Below are 18,055 nucleotides of genomic sequence, written 5' to 3' on the forward strand. Positions count from 1 at the left end.
TCATGCAATCTTACAAACACATACTCATATCATGCAATTAATCAAACATTCAAACAACAAATAGATGACATAATAGATACCAAAGATTCAAACACCAGATATATGACATAATCAAGCATTCAAGCACCAAGTAGACGACATAAGAAAACTCATATCTTAATGATCTCAGGGGAGGCTATCTTGTCTGCACAATCAATCTAGATTAGCACAATATAACTTCACAACATATCAATTGAAACATAAATGAGGTCATGATATCCCTAGTAGTAACTAGCTAACATGATCACATCACAAACTCATAAACAATTGTCATTCATGCATAACAATCACATATGCATAGTCAGCCTAGATTAGTATAACACAATATCACAATTATATCGACTCATACCTGAGTATCATAACCACAATCATCTGCATAGACCAATCCAAATTAGCACAATACATATAACATCAATATCTTAAATGCAATAACCCTAATCATCAAGTTAACTAACATATAACAACAAGAAGTTAACATATAACATACTCATCAACAACATATAACATAATCATCAAGTTACCTATCATATAACAACAACAACAATGCATATAACAACAAGTTACTACCATGCATGACTATCTGACACATGTGCATATGACTGCACTGACCAACTAGCATTTATCATGCATGTAACCACAACAACAATAAAATGACAAGCATGTACATAACCCTAATTCTTATAACATTAATTAACCAACATACCTGCATACCTACCATACAAACCTATATGACGATCTTCTCTTACCCTAAAGTCTAGTGCCGCAACCTCACTCTGATGATCTTCATCTCCTGCTCTATCTCAGCCAACACATTAGCATCATAACATACCAATAGAATCATGATGACCTAATTGCATACAATGACCTCACAATGCATTTCTGACCTACTATACATGCATAACCATAACCATGACAATGCATGCATAACAACACAAATGCATATACAACTGACATGCATTCATGACAAATGCATCCCAACAACAACAACATCAACCTCTACATGTCAAAACAACTACAACAATGACCATCACCATGCATACACAAAAAACACATATACCATAAGCATGAAGAACACATATGCAACTGACATTTATGCATGACAAACACATTCTTCCCATCCAGTCCAAGTATTGAACCATGCTCTGATACCACTCCGTAACACCATCCTCCCACATTTACCCAAGCTAACTAGTCCACTGAGGTAAACATGTGATGAAGAGTTACTATGATATGATTCAACTCCCTAAGTGTAGTTAAGGAAGTGGAACCAATGAACCAACACTTTATAGACCTCCCTCAGGTGCTACGGGACCCCCAGGAGTTAGTTCACCACTCTAGGTGCCCAACCCCTGAGTTAACCTAGCCTTTCAATGAATTAAACCCTTATTTACTTCCATGACATGGGCTTGCATGTGACTGGGACCCTCCAATCACTCCCACAATTCATGCAAGGGAGACACTGCAATATTTTTTAGTCAATTATGTGCCAAAGACTACGATATTTAAGCCACTTTTTGAGGGCTAGTCTCCAAAACAGTTCCCCAAACTTAATGAGACTTCTGAGACAATAAATGACACCAAGACAAAGCCTCTAACACAAAAATTTATCAAGGACTTTACATAACCAAGCCCAACCATGAAATTCATTTCGTCAAACATTTCACAAATATGAAATCTACATGTTTCAACAATAGATCTTAGCATGGGGGTCTCATACTTATCTAAGAATCATTAAGAAGGATTGTTGCATCATCACAATAACTACATTACCATATATTAATCCATATATTCATTGTACATTCAATGATTAACCAAAACATGATGAGAGCCATATATTCATTGTACATTCAGTGATTAACCAAAACATAATTAGAGCCATACATTTTTACTTTCATAAAACTCACTCATAACCAACATATAACCAATAGAAATATCAAGGATATAACATCCATATAAGCCACATATAAACAAGTATATTTACCCATAAAATACCAAGGAAGAGCTAGTATACCAGGTGTGGAACTTCCACGATGCACTTGACCATAGACTAGGCTAAACCAAATCTTTCTTTCATCTAGTCACCCTTGTGTCATATTCCAAGCATGAATGTGGGATCTCATAAAACGAATCAATAAAAAACAAACCAGGGCTTCTAGAGGTCAAACCACCTCAACCTTCAACTAGTGATTCGACCTCATGGTTGTACATCACTAACCATCACCAGATTGGTCTCTACCCAAGTTGTCTAGGGCTCCAGAGCGTTTCTTCAAACCAAGGTTTCCAGGACCAAGAACTCAACCCACAGTTGGCACCAAGCTTCTAGAGTGTTTGTCCAATCAGGGCTTCCAGGACTAGTAACTCAACCCACCAAAGGCTTGTAGAGAATTTTTCCAACCAAGGCTTCCATAACGAGTAACTAAACCCAAGTTGTTAAAGGGCTTCCAGAGTGCTTTTCCAACCAAGGCTTCCAAGAACTAATAACTCAACCCACAGCCAAAGGAACATGAGAACCAACCAGGAAACAAATGTACAACCCACAACACCATGACTATCTGGGAAATGGCAAGGCTAAGCAAAGCCACTATCAATCTAGGCAATCCTCCATGCTAATGATAGATCATAACCAAATAACCACATGCATATGCCATGCATGCCAAAACTAACAAGGAAATCATACGTGCAACTCAGTACTTGCAAGCAAAATCCGTTGTAGTTGTTGATCCCGATGTCCTCTTATGCTTTCCTACTTTTCCTTTTCCTTCTTGTCCAAATCAAAAATATGCCACACTCTTCAAAGAGTGCTCCAAGAAAAATCTAAGTGTCCAAGAGAATGTGAGAGAGAGAGAGAGAAATGAGAACTCCAAAACTGAACTGACAAAAGGTTACCAATTGATTCTCAAAAGCATTTTTATCAATGAGGCCTCTATTTTCTTCAATTTCCATTATTTTCCTTCATTTTTCTCCTCATATGCAACCCGTGACCTTTCACCTTCCTTTTCTCCTCATTTATATTTTCATAAATAAATTCCAATTAATGCCTCTTGCCTTTCCAAAGCCTTTGCCATTGCCTTTGCCAATTTCCTTATCAATAATAAACCAAATGAACACCCACTAGGATGTTTTTCCCACCATTTAGATTGGAATAAGTGTCCCATCATGACCTTGGTCTTATTTATTTTTACATGTATTTTTAACCAGGGATGTTACAAAGGCTTTCCTATAGCCAAATAGTTAGTGATATATACAAACCAAGGGGTTTTCGTAGACACTGCAAAAAGATATTCATCATGAAAATTATCCTTGACAGGGGTATCAATATTATCATTTTGCATTCTGGAAAGGAAATCAATGACTGTGTTTTCCTTTCCTGGCCTATCCAAAATAGTAATATTTAATTTATGTAGTAATAGCAACCATATAGTAAGAATTCCATTAGTAATTGGTTTATTTATTAAATATCTAATAGTATAATGATATCTATGAATGAAAGTTTCATATCTGGTAATATAATGTCGAAAGTTATTGATGGCATGAACAACAACTAAAGGCTCCTTTTTGTTATTGTATAGTTTAACTTTGCATGAGTCAAATTTTTACTTGTGTAATAAATAAAATAAGGATTCATATCTTTCTATCCCAAAACAACTCCTCAAGCTATATTTGAAGCATCAGTGGAAATGTGAAAATTGAGAGAACAATTAGGTCCTCTTAAGAGTGGTGCTTCAGTGATTTTTTCTTCAATGACTTGAATGCTTTATGGCATTCAAAATTCCAAACAAAGTCACAATCCTTTGTGATAACTTTAAAGACTGGAGAAGCCATTTTTCTAAAATTTTCTATGAATCTTCTGTCATATCCTGTTGATGAGCACCAGTATTGTAGAAAGAATGTTGCAACTCCTGGGCTACCAGCTTTACTTTATCAACCCGGGGTTCGTACAAACTTAGAGGTGACGGTGTTGTATACACAAGTAGAAGTGATGGTTCTGCCTTTTTTCACTATTCATTTGGTGAGATACCACTAGGGTTTTCAAGCTAGACTTCTATGGATTTAGAAGAAGCTTGGTTCCTTGATTAAAGAAAGAGGAATCTACTCTAAGAGAAAGCTGGTCTACTGCAATAATGAAAAAAATCGAAATTCAATGCTAAGACACACCATTTCCTACTTAGCTGCTCAGAAACTATGCTTTGCAATAATCCTAAATTAACATGAAAAAAATGCTACTATCATAAGCATGGAAGTTAAAAACATCAAACATCCCTATTGTGCATGTAAAGGACCAAAATAAATTTGTTTTTGTCTTTTTATTCTTTTCGTGAAAATTCAAGTGAGCAAGTTAATCTCTTCTGGTGATGTGATAGGTGGTTTAGAGATGCTGGTGGATGTCCGGAAGCTTTGGGAGACCCTTGGGTGACCTTGGATGGTTTCCTAGAGGTTTTCCCTTGATTCGGCCTCAAAACAAGCCACTATAGGAAAACCTACAGGATGTACTAGAAACCTACAGGATTCTTTGTATTCCTACAGGATACAACCGAGAGAAAAAAATGGGTGTTGGAGGTGATGGAAGGCTTAGGGAAGGTGGTTGATGGGTGGAATGGAGTGAGAAAAGGCCTAGGATCACTCAGAACCCAAAACCAAGGTTAGGAGATGGTTGGATTTTCTCAACATGCTTGGAAGAATTTCTATGTAAAATGATGAAATTGGTGAAGGTCTTGGTGAAAGCAAGGAATGACTATGGTTGGATGAAGTTGGAAGGTGGTTTCTTGCTATGAGATCTCTTTCTACTTCTGAAGCACTTGCTCTGCATCAAACATGTGTAATTACCAAAAATTCATGTAAACAAGAAGAATTCTAATGAGCTAGAAAAGCAGAATTTAATGAACTAACTATCTACCTTATGCATGAGGAAAGTTGCTGAATAAAATGGAATCATGGATGAGATCTACTGTAATACTGAAGATAGAAGATATGGCAATTAAATCCTACACTTGCAAAACTGATCAAATGTTGGTTCAAGTACAGTAAACTCTAAATTTTATGAAAGAAATGGAAATCTATGTTTTTGGGGCTGCATAAGGATGTTTTCCTCAAACCATGATTCCAGAAGGAAGAAGTGAGGCCAAGACACCTACTGATAGCTTTGTGGTGCTTATTTTATCCATTTTAACCTGCTACTGAAGTAAGGCACAAATGGAAGCAAACTAATAAACAACTAGTCAAATCTACACTACTTGCAATGAAATACTTCTAAAGACAATTTAAACATGAATCTATGAAACTAAGCTAAGTATACAAATAGAAGAAGAGGAGCCTTTGCTACTAGGGTTAGGCCCTAACCTAAGACCTTCAGCCCTCTGAGTTAACTCAGTGCTAGATCAAGAAAAAGCTCATTCTTATTATCAAAACAGAAATTACATCAAAATCTTCCACAAGTCTAGAGCTTGAAAATAACTAGAGTTTTTACAACAAAAATTCGAATCCTAATGCGGCTCTAGGCCTCTCTACTTATACAACTAAAGTCCCCAATGACTTCCTTAAATTTAGGGAGGCTCGGCTCCTAAACTCGAGATGAACTAACTCTTTGTCTATCACTTGCTCAACTACCTTCTGATCTTCATGACTTGGCTTCTTACACTCCGAGCTGGTGTGATTTATGGAGGAATATTCGAATGGGGGAGGAGTAAATGAGGAGGATTTATCTCCTACAATCTCTCTCCCTTGTCCCATTCGAGTTTCAATCCTTAGTCTTGCAAAAATTCCTTGATTTCCTCTTCCAAACCTACATTCAATGCATATTAGTTCAGTAGGAACAATATCTCACTTTAACTCATCTCATTAAACAAAATACAATCAAAATATGTAATAATTTGTGAGAAGAGTTGATTTTACTAAGCTAGGAGGTGAATTAAGGCCCATATAATTACCCAATGGTGAGGCTCATCATCACCCCCTACTGAAAGTGTTGCTCGTCCTCTGAGAAACTCAAACAATATCCATGTCTTTCATAGCTCTAGTGGCCTCCCTAACATACCATGCCTCTACTGTGGTTTCCTCCTCTTGTGCATAGAAACCTGCCTTCTTTTCTACCTCCTCCCACTGCCTTCTTTCTTCTTCTTCCTTTCTTCCTTCTAGCATCCCCAAGAGCAATGGTGGACTGAGTCTCAAGCCAATCCAATTGACGTTGAGCCTTTGAATGGATTTCTTGTACATGGGTGTCCTGTTTAATGCTTCTCTCATCCTTTGAGGAGAGTGGTACTCTCCGATCTTCAAACTGTATGGCAATGTGTTCCATCTCCTCAGGAAAGATTGCATGTTTTCATCCCATAATAACCTGAACATGTCCTCAAAATGTGTAATTGCTTGCTCTTGGGCAGCAAGATACCTGGGTGCAAGTTGAGGATCATTTGTAATTAAATTATGTGTACTGATGAGGGCCATTGGATTAGACTGCTCAACTCTGATCATAAGAGGCTCTGTTTTTTCTCTTTCCAATATCTTCTTCATTTTTGTAGCCCTTAATTCCTCATGGTTCATCCATGATGCCAAAGCCATCAACTGTAAATCTCCTAGCTTGGCATTAGGGTCCCATACATTCATGTCTATTAAAGCCGTGTTATGCAAATAGAACTCAGGCATCTTGGCCCTATCCTCCAATGTGCTTTGATCACAAATATCAATGAACTGTCTATAATCCTAGAATGGCATAGTGCCTCTCTGCGCTAGGGTATTTATTTGGAACTGCAGCCATTGTTCCTTAAGGTATGGGGCATAGGATTTAGCTGGCATCTTGCACTAGATTGCTTCCAAAGAGAGACTGGCCATGGATGCCAATTGATTCTCTCTTTCTTGTAGTTGTCCTTTCAATCATGAATTTTCTGTCTCTAACTTATTTTTCATTATGGCCTCTCTGTCTCTCAAGCTACTTAGTTCTCTGCCCATCTCTTTGAGCTTCTCCTCCATGTGACCAATGTCCTCCACCCCCTTGGACTTGGCAATCTGCATCCATCTATGAGTTCTGGCTCTCTCTTTCTCAAGCTCAAAGAACAATGGAATGGAAATTTTTTGTGGAATGACCCTACCCCCCTCAATAAATTTGTAGTAGGAGTCAAGGTTAGGTTGGGGGCTAGGTTCCCTTAGCTCTAGGTCCTCTTTTTTAGTTTCTTGTTGCAGGCTTCCTTCCTTATCCAATTTTTGAGTCTCTTGTAGGTTTAGCAGAGTCTCCTGTAGGACTGCTTCTGCTTCCTGTAGGTCCTACTGTGTATCCTATAGGATTTATTTTCCTTTGGATGAGGTGGATCTAGTTATAGGCCTTCTCACATAGGTGATAGGAGACTTAGGGGAGGTTTGTGCTGAGGATCCTTCTTCTTGTGTTTTCATAGGAGGAGGCATTTTCTCCTGCTGTTTAGGTGAGTCCTCAATAACAATGGGAATTTTGGTTGGAGTTTGGGGTTTCCCTTGCCTTATCCTTGTACTTTTCCTTATTTTGAAGTATAAGGGGGTCTACCTCTGCCTTTTTCCTTTTTTTTTGATAGGGGTGCTAAGAGTAGTGAGGGCAGCTGCTGCCTCTCTCTCAGTGGGTTCTGGAGACACCCTAGGTGACTCCTCCTTGTCTTCGATGCCCTCTTTCCTATTTCCCTTTTCACCTATGTCTTTCCCCTCTTATTCTCCATATAGATGCTCATCTTGTTTATTAGTTTCATCCTTGGCATCTTCTTCATATATTTTAGTTTGTTCTTCATCCTTCTCACTGACAGTAGGACTAACATCATATGTGAGGGCTTTGATATCCTCCTCTGTTTGCATGTCTCTAAAAATTGACCATTAGATAGGAATTTTGAGGTTTTGGAGGGCATCTTTTATGATGATTCTGATTAACCCATGGTGGGCTAACTGTTGGGGGTTTCCCTCCTGCACCTTTATGCTTGTGTCTATCAGTGATTACAGAAGGAGGTATGGTATGCTGAGCCTGTGGTGAGGAGGTGTTTTGGCTCCAAACCTCAATTCTTCAAGAAGCCTAAAGTGATATCCATAAACCACATTACACCTACCCTCACATGATATGTATTTAATAAGGTGGTATCTTACCTCATTCCAGGGATATGGTAGGATTGTTCTTCTTACTCCATTCTTGTCCTCAACAGGCTCCTCTCCCTCTAAAAAGAATTTATTCTTAGCAGTCTGTCTATCTCCCTTGTCCTCCTTTCTCCAAGGCACTCCTAGGGGAAGTGTGGTAATTGTGCTTATGAGTTTAGGGGTGAGCTCTATGGATAGGCCTCTCACCACAATAGTGGCATGGACTTTGGTCAATGGAATGAGGGAGAGAGAAAAATCTTGGGCCACTTCATCATCATACCCTCTTAATTTTTCAAAATACCCCATCCAATTATGCCTTGTGAAGATTTCTAACCCCTGAGGGTGTTGGTGGATTCTCACAGTGTTAATGGGTTCCCTTCTATTAAACCCCCCCTGTCATTTTGGCAGGTGAATTTTGAGGAGCTAAGATGGTTGATACAACTTTTAAATTCAGAAGTAAATGGGACTGAAATAATTGTGGACACAATTCCCTTACACAACTTCCAAATTCACTCAAACTAGGATATTCTCTGTTCAATTTATTTGGAAAAAGGGAAGTAATTATAGAGCCGACCTCCTCATGGTGTTTGTTACAGCCAACCCCCATGTTTTACCCTCTAAAACTCCTCTCGGCCAATCTTGTAGACTGTCTGCCTATATCCTGTAGGATTCCTATGCGATCCTGTAGGATTTCCTATGTAATCCTATAGGAAGTTCTGCGTAGGAGAAATATGGAATTTTCCATTTTTGTAGGTTGCATGGGTATGAGAGCGACTTTGCTAGAGTGAGACTCAAGGAAATGAATGCATGAGTACATGGGGATCGATGATTATTTCCTCTTATGGTTGAGTTGGGTGAGGTGGTGTGCTGGCAGCCGAGGTACGTTTCCATTTTTGGACCATTGGTCCTCACTACCACCTCATCATTCCCCTCTCCTCGTAATAAACTCCCACTCATGTATCTGTAGCCTTAACTGCTTTTGTCCTTCTCCTTTCTTTTTTGACTTGGCTGCTGCCACGTGTGAGAGGACCAACTATTTTGTCTTTGTTGACTGAATGAAGGTGGCCAAGTTAACTGGCCACCTTTCGCTTATAAACCAACTCGCTCATAACCTTTACATCTTTTGACTACATTATGAAAATGAGAGAGTGAAGCGAGATACTTACTTGTGGTGTTAATACCTTGTTGCCATCTGTTGAAGACCTGAGGTGCTTGCTGTGTGTTGGTTGCATGTTATTTCACCTTCCTTTTTTATTTTTTTTTATGGTTCCCTTGATGTGAAGGTACTTGGTGTTGAAGATGAAGGTGTTGTTGCTACTCTGGAGCTTCTTCTACCCTTGGATATTCATGCTAGAAGCTTTCTACAAATCATGATTTTTATTCTGCACCAGTATTGCAGCAAGAATGCTGCAACTCTTGGGCTACCAGCTTTACTTTATCAACCTGGGTTCGTACAAACTTGGAGATGACAGTGTTGTATACACAAGTAAAAGTGATGGTTCTGCCTTTTGTCACTGTTCAGCTAGTGAGAGACCACTAGGGTTTTCAAGCCAGACTTCTATGGATTCAGAAGAAGCTTGGTTCCTTGATGAAAGAAAGAGGAATATACTCTAAGAGAGAACTGATCTACCACAATAATAAGAAAGACCGAAATTCAATGCTAAGACACACCATTTGCTACTTAATTGCTAAGAAACTATGCTTTGCAATAATGCTAAATTAACATGAACAAAATGCTACTGTCCTAAGCATGGAAGATTAAAACATCAAACATCCCTATTTTGCATGTAAAGGACTAAAATAAATTTGTTTTTATCTTTTTATTCTTTTCATGAAAATTCAAGTGAGCAAGCTAAATCTCTTCTTGTGATGTGACAAGTGGTTTAGGGATACTGGTGGATGACTGGAAGCTTTGGGAGACCCTTGGGTGACCTTGGGTGGCTTCCTAGGGGTTTTCCCTCGATTCAACCTCAAAACACGCCATTATAGGAAAACCTATAGGATGTACTAGAAACCTACAATATTCTTTGTATTCCTACAGGATACAGCCGAGAGAAAAAAAATGGGTGTTGGAGGTGATGGAAGGCTTAGGGAAGGTGCTTGATGGGTAGAATGGAGTGAGAAAAGGCCTAGGATCACTTAGAACCCAAAACCAAGGTTAGGAGATGGTTTGATTTTCTCAACGTGGTTGGAATAATTTCTATGTAAAATGATGAAATTGGTGAAGGTTTCTTGCTATGAGATCTATTTCTACTTCTGAAGCACCTGCTCTACATCAAACAAGTGTAATTACCAAAAATTCATGTAAACAAGAAGAATTCTAATGAGCTAGAAAAATAGAATTTAATGAACTAACTGTCTACCTTATGCAGGAGGAAAGTTACTGAATAAAATGGAATCATGGATGAGATCTATTGTAATACTGAAGATAGAAGAGATGGAAATTAATCCTACACTTGCAAAACTAATCAAATGATGGTTCAAGTACAGTAAACTCTAAATTTTATGAAAGAAATGGAAATCTATCTTTTTGGGGCTGTGTAAGGGTATTTTCCTCAAATCATGATCCTAGAAGGAAGAAGTGAGGCCAAGATACCTACTTACAACTTTGTGGTGCTTCTTTTATCCCTTCTAACCTGCTACTAAAGTAAGGCACAAATGGAAGAAAACTAATAGACAACTTGTCAAATCTACACTACTTGTAATGAAATACTTCTAAAGACAATTTAACCATGAATCTATGAAACTAAGCTAAGAATACAGATACAAGAAGAGGAGCCTTTGTTGCTAGGGTTGCACCCTAACCCAAGAGCTTTAGCTCTCTGAGTTAACTCAGTGCTGGATCAAGAAATTATCAAAACAGAAAAAACATCAAAATGTTCCACAAGTCTGGAGCTCGAAAATAACTAAAGTTTTTACAACAAAAATTTGAATCCTAATGAGGTTCTAGGCCTCTCTACTTATACAAATGAAGTCCCCAATGACTTCCTTAAATTTAGGGAGGCTCGGCTCCCAAACTCGAGATGAACTAACTCTTTGTCTATCACTTGCTCGGCTGCCTTATGATCTTCATGACTTGGTTGCTTACACTCCAAGTTGGTGTGATTAATGGAGTAATATTCGAATGGGGGAGGAGTAAATGAGGAGGATTTACCTCCTACAATATCTCTCCCTTGTCCCATTCAATTTTAAAACCTTAGTCTTGCCAAAATTCCTTGATTTCCTCTTCCAAACTTGCATTCAATGCATATTAGTTCCCTAGGCATAATATCTCACTTTAACTCATCTCATTAAACAAAATATAATCAAAACATGTAATAAGTTGTGAGAAGAGTTGATTTGACTAATCTAGGAGGTGAATTAAGGCCCATGTAATTACCCAATGATGAGGCTCATCACCTATAAAATCCAAGAAAACTTCTAACATCTCTTTGACAAGTGGGAACTGAAATTTTAGAAATTACCTCTACCTTAGATGCAACCACCTTGATTCCATCACCTGAAATATGGTGGTCTGAAACAATTCCCTCATTAAACATCATAAAAACTTTCTCATGAATTAATGAAATATTTTATTCTTTACATCTAATGAGAACATTTTCTAATTTTTCAAGGGCTTCTTCAAAAGTATTTCCATAGACAGTGAAATAATTAATGTAAACTTCCACACAATCATGAATCAAGTCAAAGAAGACACCTAGAACTGCTCTTTGAAATGTTGTAGGTGCCTTACATAATCCAAAAGGAAGTACCCTATAAGCATATGTACCTCATGGACATGTAAAGGTTGTTTTGTCTTGATATTTTGGTGCCAATTAGATTTGCTTATATCCACTGAAACCATCTAAAAATGAAAAATATTTCTTCCCTGCTAAAGTATATAGGACTTGGTCAATGAAAGGTAGTGGAAAGTGATCTTTTAAAGTAGCCTGATTAAATTCCCTATAATGAATGTACACTCTCCACTTTCCATTATTCTTAGGAACAATCACTAAAGGTGAGACCCATTGACTATATGATATCTGATTAATGAAATTCACATTAAGAAACTTTTGTAATTACTCCTTAATAATCTCTATCAGATTGGGATTCATTCTTCTCTGAGGTTGTCTAACTGGTTTGGAATTTTTGTGAACGAAAATGTGATGCATACATGTGTTAGGGTCAATTCCCTTCATATCAATATATTCTCAAGCATATGAAGAAGAATATTTTTGTAGCATATTTATCAATTGTTTCTTTTGGAATTCTTCCCAGTTACTATTAATGTTTAATCTTTTACGTGGAAAGATTTCCATTAAAGAATTGCCAAACTTTTCCATAGAATGTAAAGATACTTTAGATTGACGAGTTCATAAATATTCAATATTACATTGCTAATGAAAACTTTGATCTTGTTCACAATATGAAGAAGAATCAGTATTATTCATTAAATTTATTAATTTAATCCGAATGCAAATGGAAGGATCTTGTAGGAGCGTGCAAGTTCCTGCACCTCAGATTCAGACGAAGAAGATGAACGCTGGCACAATCGGTTGAACGAAGTGACAACGCTGAATTGCAACATGATGATTAGATAACTGCAGTGCGTAACAACCTAGGTCTGAGATCTGCGAACATATGATGGATTGACAACGGTGGATGAATTCTTGAACAAGTTTGAAAGCGCAATACCAGAACAACGACAGTTCAATGCGTTGAAGTGGGCACTGCGTGCGACACCTACACGCTGGTGGGGAACACATCAAGGAAATTTTGAAAACTGGCATGGATGTAGAAGGATGATGTGCCTATGATTTGGGAAACCGCAACTACGGATAGAAGATAAATACGATGGACGAGATGACCCATGCACGCACCTTGCGAAATGGACCAAGTCCTATGGGGAAGAACCTCAGCCTGAATGGATACACTTATTCTACCATACCGTGGATATCATACCCATGAATTGGTATACTGAGACAGAACTCTGACATGGTATGGGCGAATGGGATGTCTTGTGCGAGGGATTTTTGTTAACATTCACATTTGAAGACCAATGGTTGGATACTGTTAATGACACACTACAAGCTGTAAAAGCCACCATCTTCAAAATACCACAGGAACCATGGCAAGTAGTTCAACCAGCATGGGAAACCCAGTTAAGCAGTGCCCTAGAATGTTATAATGTGCAGGTAGAGGAGGATGATGACAACCCTTGGAATATTAATATTCTAGAAACTGAAGGGTGTCACAAAGTTTGAGGACCATCAATTGAGGATCCTGACATCACTACACCGCTAAAAACAAAGCAGGTAAACATTGGCACAGACACGGAGCCAAAGTACGTGATGCTTGGGGACTATTGGGACGATGCTACGGTAGATAAGGTCGCCGAGTTACTCCGCAAATATCAAGATTTGTTCCTGACCAAAATCACAGACTTAAAGGGGATCATTGGTGACTTAGGGATGATGAAGATCACTCTGAAACCGGACGTGAATCCGATGAAATAGCGACCTTTCCGTTTGAATCCAAAGTATAAAGAAAAGGTCTGCGATGAATTAGACAAAATGCTTGCAGCTGGAATTATTGAACTAGTGGAAGAATTTGACTAGGTGAGTCCCATGGTGGTACAGGAGAAAAAATAGAAGGGTGAAATTAGAATATGCATGGACCTCAGGAAGCTTAACGATGCCTATGTTCACGATCCATTCTCGACACCATTTATAGATGAAGTATTGGAGAATGTTGGCGGTCAGGAAGCTTACTCATTCATGGATGGCTTCTCAGGGTACCATCAGATCAAGATCATGCCGAAAGATAGGAGCAAGACAACCTTCGCAACCGAATGGGGCTGTTTTCAATACAACATTATGCCCTTTGGACTAAAGGACGCACCGACGTTTATTTCGTGCATAGTGGTGGCTGCGTTCAAGGAATACATCCACAAGTTCTTGGAGGTCTATCTGGACGATTGGACTGTATTTGGGTTAGTTAAACACCATATAGCAAGCTTATGTTTGATGCTGGATACTTGCCGATGACACCAGATTGTGCTGAATCTTAAAAAGTGCACCTTCCTCATCCCCTTTGGAAACCTGCTCGGCCATGTGGTCTACAAACAAGGTCTGATGGTGGATCCTACGAAGATTGTTGTTATTCTCAATCTGGAAGCACCGCGAAGTGTCAAACAACTACGCGCTACGTTGGGGCACACTGGTTACTACAGAAAGTTTATCAAGAGTTATGCACAAATAACAGTACCAATGGAAAAACTATTGAAAAAGGATGCTACATATTGTTGGAATGATGATTGTAGGAAAAGTTTGGATGTTTTGAAGGAGAAAATGGCATTCGCTCCCATCCTAGTCTTCCCAAAATGGGACGTAGAATTTCATGTACATGTTGATGCATCGTGTATTGCGCTGGGAGCTATACTTATGTAGGAAGGAATGGAAGGCATGGATCACCCAATCGCGTTCGCAAGTCGGTGGCTATCCAAAGCCAAAAAGAACTACTCTACTACTGAGTGCGAAGGGTTGGAAATGGTATACGTGCTCCAGAAATATCGACATTGTTTACTTGGCAGGCACTTCAAGATGTATACCAATCATTCCACATTAAAAATACCTGGTGAACAAGCCTGTGTTGGGGGGGTGCATATGCAAATGGCTGTTACTGTTTCAAGAATATGACTTTGAGGTCATCGTAAAGCCGGGACACCTAAATGCAGGACCAGATCACTTATCACGAATTGAGACAGGTGAGGAGCCAACAAATTTGGAAGAAGGACTACCTGATGCACAGCTCTTTGCAGTGCACGTCGCGGACGACCACTTTGAAGATATAATCCATTTTTTAACCATAGGGACTGCGTCGAAGGAATATTTAGTCTAGCAGAAGAAGGAATTGGTGGTGCGCACGACGGACTTTTCTGTCATCGCGGGACACCTCTACAAAATGGGAAACGATGAGATATTGCGAAGATATGTACCTGAATTTGAACGAGGACAGATCCTCATGGAAGCACATGGGGGGTTCAGGAGGACACTATGCAGGACACGCGATGGCACAAAAGATTCTTCGTGCTGGGCTATGGTGGCCAACCCTACATCAAGATTCGAAAGCACACTGTCGGGCCTGTGACATATGTCAAAGCACCGGGAAACCATCACGAAGGGATGAGATGCCACTCAATCTATAGATGATGTTTCCACCTTTCAAAAAATGGGCAATCGACTTTGTGGGACCAATTAAACCTTAGGGAAAGACGGGTGTGTGCGACATCATCACCGCGATAGAATACCTGACTTGATGGGCGGAAGCACAACCGGTTAAGGACTGCATGGCTGCTACAACTGTGAAATTTTTGTTCGACAATGTGTTGACATGGTTTGGTTGCCCGAAAATTTTAATGAGTGATCGCGGGATGCACTTCGTGAATGAGACCATTAGCACACTCGCTAAGGAATTCCAGGTTTATCATCAATAAAGTACACCATACCATCCACAAGCTAATGGGACAGTAGAAGCATTCAACAAAATTCTGGAGACTGTGCTGACCAAAGTATGTAACACGCAGCGAAACGACTAGGACCTACACATACCTGTCGTATTATGGGCATACAGAACCACGTGCAAGAAATTGGCGGGTTAGACACCTTTCAGGTGAGTCTATGGCACGGAAGCAATCATGCCAATGGAATACATCGTACCCAGTTTGCGGATAGTAGCAATTATAGGCATGTCAGACCACGAAGCCTTGAAAGAGAGACTCGTACAATTATAAGAACTCAAGGAAGAATAGTTTCTGGCAGGATTCCATCAGTAGGTACAGAAACATCACGAGAAAGCCTGGCATGATCACCATATCAAGATGCGCACATTCAAGGTAAACGATTTAGTGTTGCTGTATGACAGCAAGTTCGAAAAATTTCCGGGGAAACTCAGAATGCATTGGTTAGGACCATATGTGGTAAAAGAAGTTACAGATGGAGGCACGGTCCAGCTAGTCAAACTTAATGGAGAACCCTTCCCAGGAAGAGTAAATGGTAGTCACCTGAAGCCCTACATGGGTGGGCCAGCTGTCTGACTAACCGACCAAAGCACAGTCTTCGCGACTCGACAAGCCAGACAGAGGTGCGGGACTATAAACACAGGTACTAGAAGCCGACATCAAAGTAGAGAATCAAGTTAGACACAGATGATTCAGAAGCAGAAATGGAGCAGATCCAGACGACAGCAGCATGGTGCATTGTGGACCTTCGCGTAGCACAGGCACAGTTGGATGGACTTTGTGCACAGATCGCCACACTAGCAGAGTGAATCAAGGATGAGTCACGATGATTATGTTGGGGGCCTGTTGGGCAGCGGATCCCCCCTTAGCATGTTTTTGTGGCTTGAAGCCTGAATTTTGGTCAAATGTAATGTAAAGACCCCGCGAAATGCGGGTGCGAAGCGCGAGAGTCTAGGGTTGTCTGCCCTTAAATAATGTAATTTAATGTATGGTATTTCGGCCTACCCATGGTCCATGGACCATGGGGTTGTATAAATAGAGCAAGGCTCTAAGGGTAAATTCAGTCTTAGTTTTGGAGAAATAACATGATCTTTTGGATGATGAATTAGCTCTTAGTCTGTAAGTTCGAGTCTTGGGTTGTAGTAGTAGAAAGAGGCTCTGCATCTGAGTGCATAGAGGCTTGGTAGAGTCTGCAACTGTTTGTGCAGACCCCTGCAGCTGAGTGCGCAGAGGCCTGGTAGAGTCTGCAACTATGTGCGCAGACCCTTGCAGCTGAGTGCGCAGGGCGGTGTCTTATCGAGTATTGCCTAAAGCCTATTAGCAACAGCGTAAGGCATAACAGTGGATGAGGCACTAGAGTCTACCAAGCAATTATGCACATTCATGTTGACGATTTCGAATGTGATAAGGAAGTGTGGAGTCATAGATTTTGATTTCCTCCCTATCATGGCTGCACTGACATCTTGGGGCTTTCGATTCATTTTAGATAATGTGGCCTCCATAACTGATGGTATTTGGGCTGCACTAGTCGTACTAATAGGTTTGGACATTGGCTTCTTGATTTGGGTGCTTGAGGTGGTGGGGGTTTTGCAGTTCCGCTCATTCATAACTTTTAGCAGCAAATCTGTTTTCTGCGTTAATTTTAACGAGTCAAAATATGTGATATTAGCCCTAGACTTCTTGAGATCATCCACAATATTGTAATCAATGTTATAAACAGGATATGGCAGAGTAAACATAACTGTTTTTCCATTCTTAGATGGGAGTTTACCGTCTTGAGTAACCTTTGTTGCCGTGGAAGATGCATTTTCTTTCTTTGGGTGACTTGCAACAGAGGCATTCTTGGATTGACCACCAGGTCTACTATTCTCGACAGGAACTCTAGGAGTGGATGCTTTCACAGGGCGAACATCTTGCTTTGTTCGGTCTAAGGGCATTGTCGCATTTGGGAGCGGCCCTTTACTTCACGTGTGGATTTCATTAGCATTGATTTCTGCAGTGTTATCTCCCTTGTCGTCATTCTCATCACTATGGAAATCCCACAACACGTTAATTTGGGTTTCCTCATCTGAGGGTTCTTCTACTTGGTATTCCTCCTCGTCTCCTTGTTCTGGTTCGAGCTCCAGTATAGGTTCTTCTTTGTTGAGGAGCGATCCAATAAGAGCCAATTCTTCTGTGTTTAAAGCCCCTTCATTAGGTGGAGCAGGCAATGCAAGCTGGCCATGACCACCTTCTATTTTCTTACAATAGAAAGGCTTGAAGGGCTTTGTGTTGTTATAGTCTCCTCCATTACCACTAGTACTCTCTCCATGATTCCTTTTCATATCAATGACTGTGTTCGTTAGTTTTTTAATGGCCCGATGCAACCCCTTGACATCTGTGGTGTCCTTTTCTTTAGTTTCAGCCCCTTTGTTATAGTTTCCATTATTCTATTGGGATGTCAAG

At 39.8% G+C, this 18,055-nt stretch overlaps 1 pseudogene; it reads right to left on the bottom strand.

The window, feature by feature from the left end:
- LOC149161052 (origin of replication complex subunit 1B-like) overlaps positions 1-17,547 on the bottom strand; it is a 119,772-nt pseudogene extending 102,225 nt beyond the window's left edge.
- Positions 17,548-18,055: the final 508 nt, after the last annotated feature.

The sequence above is a fragment of the Pinus tabuliformis genome, chromosome 5_2, assembly GCF_031772625.1.
Source record: "Pinus tabuliformis cultivar Carrire ecotype Pingquan chromosome 5_2, CPIR1, whole genome shotgun sequence".
In the NCBI taxonomy this organism is placed as follows: domain Eukaryota; kingdom Viridiplantae; phylum Streptophyta; class Pinopsida; order Pinales; family Pinaceae; genus Pinus; species Pinus tabuliformis.